Below are 2,339 nucleotides of genomic sequence, written 5' to 3'. Positions count from 1 at the left end.
CTCTGATCACACATTTCCAGACTCGCATCTCCCATCCGCACATCTCCGATCTGCACATCTCCTATGCACACATCTTCAGATTGACACATCTCTGGACCCGCACACCTCTGGACCCACAAATCTCCTGACTTTGCATCTCTGATCCGCATATGTGTGCTCTGCGCATCACCAGACCCGCACACCTCAGGACCCCCATATCTCTGGACCCGCACACATCTCCAGTCCGCACGTCTCTGGACCCTGCGTCTCTGAACCTGCGCATCTGCAATCTGCACATCTCGGCTCTGCTCAGCTTCAGACCCGCACGTCTCTGGATCCCTGCATCTCTGATTCGCCTAGCTCCTGATCGGCACATGTCCTGATCTGCGCTTCTCTGGATCTGCGCTTCTCCAGTCCGCACATCTGATCCGCACATCTCCAGACCCCCACATCTTTGATCCGCACACCTTGGGACCCCCACATCTCCTGATCTGCACATCTCTGGCCCCCCACATCTCCAATCTGCACCTCTGGGTACCCGCACATCTCCAGACCACACATCTCAGGAACCACATGTTGCCGGACTGCACATCTCCTGATCCCTACATCTCTGGACCCTCGCAGTGCCATCTCCCCCATACCTCACCCTGCAGGACTCCCCTTGCCCCCGCGCATGACACGTGCTACACAGGACTCACTTTGTTTGCTTCCTTCCCTCTCTCCCTCCCTCCTTCCCTCCTTCCTTCCTTCCAGTTCTTCCCAATACATGCACCAGAATACAGTATAAAAATCTACGTGGGCAACACCAAATGCATAATCCATGAAAGGGAAAATATAAATTGGAATTTATGAGCGCTAATAAAAGCTTCTGCTCTGCAAAAGACATTGCCAAGAAAAGTAAAGACAAGCCACAGACTGGGAGAAAATATGTTCAATATACACGCGGTAATATACAAGGAGGTCTCAAAACAACAATAAGAAAACTAACAACTCAACTGAAGAATGGGCAAAAGATCTGAACAGGCACGTCAGCAAAGAAGACATACAGATGGCAGGTAAGCATATGAAACGGTGCTCAGCATCACATGGCATTGGGGCACTGAGAACGAGAACAGCAATGCGATGTCACCACACACCTACTGGGATGATTGAAATCCACAAAACCAACGTCATCAAATCTGGTGAGGATGTGGAGCAACAGGAACCCCCATTCATTGCTGGTGGGAATGCAATGAGACGGCCACCGTGGAGGACATTCTGGCAGTTCCCGACAAAGTAAAGCAGCTGTACTCTATGATGGACTCACACTCCTAGGTATTTGTCTAATTGATTTGAAACTTCTGCCCACACGAAACCAACACTTGATCAGGTGGGATTTGTTCTTTTTTTTTTTTTTTTTTTAGATGGAGTCTTGCTCTGTCACTCAGGCTGGAGTGCAGTGATGTGATCGCAGCTCACTGCAACCTCTGCCTCCTGGGTTCAAGTGATTCACCTGCCTCAGCCTCCCCAGTAGCTGGGATAACAGGTGCCCATCACTATGCCCAGCTAATTTCTGTATTTTTAGTAGAGACAGGGTTTCAGCACGTTGGCCAGGCTGGTCTCAAACTCCTGACTTCAAGTGATCCACCCACCTTGGTCACCCAAAGTGGTGGGATTACAGGCATGAGCCACCATGCTTGACCAACTCTTTAATGCAATTATGAAAGAAGCCAATCTGAAAAGGCAACATACTATATGATTTCAAATTCATGGCATTCTGGAAAAGGCAAAACTAGAGTGATGGTGAAAAGATCCATTTCTGGGCTGGCTGGGGTGGGAGAGGCAGGGCTGAATAGGTGAAGCATGGGGGTTTTTGACGTGGGGAAACTATTCATATGAAAATGTAACAGTGGTCCGGGAGTGGTGGCTCATGCCTGTCATCCCAGAACTTTGGGAGGCCGAGGCCAGCAGATCACTTGAGCTCAGGGGTTTGAGACCAGCCCGGGGAACATGGTGAAACCCTGTCTTTACAAAAAATACAAAAATTTGCTGGTTGTGGTGGCGTGCACCTGTAATCCCAGCTACTCAGGAGGCCAAGAGGGGAGGATCAGCTGTGCCCTGGGAGGCTGAGGCTGCAGTGAGCTAAGATTATACTGCCACTGTACTCCAGCCTGGGTGTCAGAGTGATACCTCCCTCTAAAAAAAGGAAAGAAAAGAAAAGGAAAGAAAGAGAAAGAAGGAGAAAGGAAGGAAGGAAGAAAGAAAGAGAGAGAGAGAAAAAAAGAAAGAAAGAAGGAAAGAAAGAAAGAAAAGAAAAGAAAAGAAAAGAAAAGAAAAGAAAGAAAGAAAGAAAGAAAGAAAGAAAGAAAGAAAGAAAGAAA

The 2,339-nt window shown here is 48.4% G+C and overlaps 1 protein-coding gene across 4 annotated transcripts in view; it reads right to left on the bottom strand.

The window, feature by feature from the left end:
- PPARA (peroxisome proliferator activated receptor alpha) overlaps nucleotides 1–2,339 on the bottom strand; it is an 88,065-nt gene that overhangs the window by 24,759 nt on the left and 60,967 nt on the right. The window lies entirely within an intron of this gene.

Source organism: Sapajus apella, unplaced genomic scaffold (genome assembly GCF_009761245.1).
Source record: "Sapajus apella isolate SASKATOON/1434 unplaced genomic scaffold, GSC_monkey_1.0 scaffold123, whole genome shotgun sequence".
Lineage (NCBI taxonomy): Eukaryota > Metazoa > Chordata > Mammalia > Primates > Cebidae > Sapajus > Sapajus apella.
Note: the sequence above shows the minus strand (reverse complement) of the source record. Positions and strands in the feature narration are given on the sequence as shown.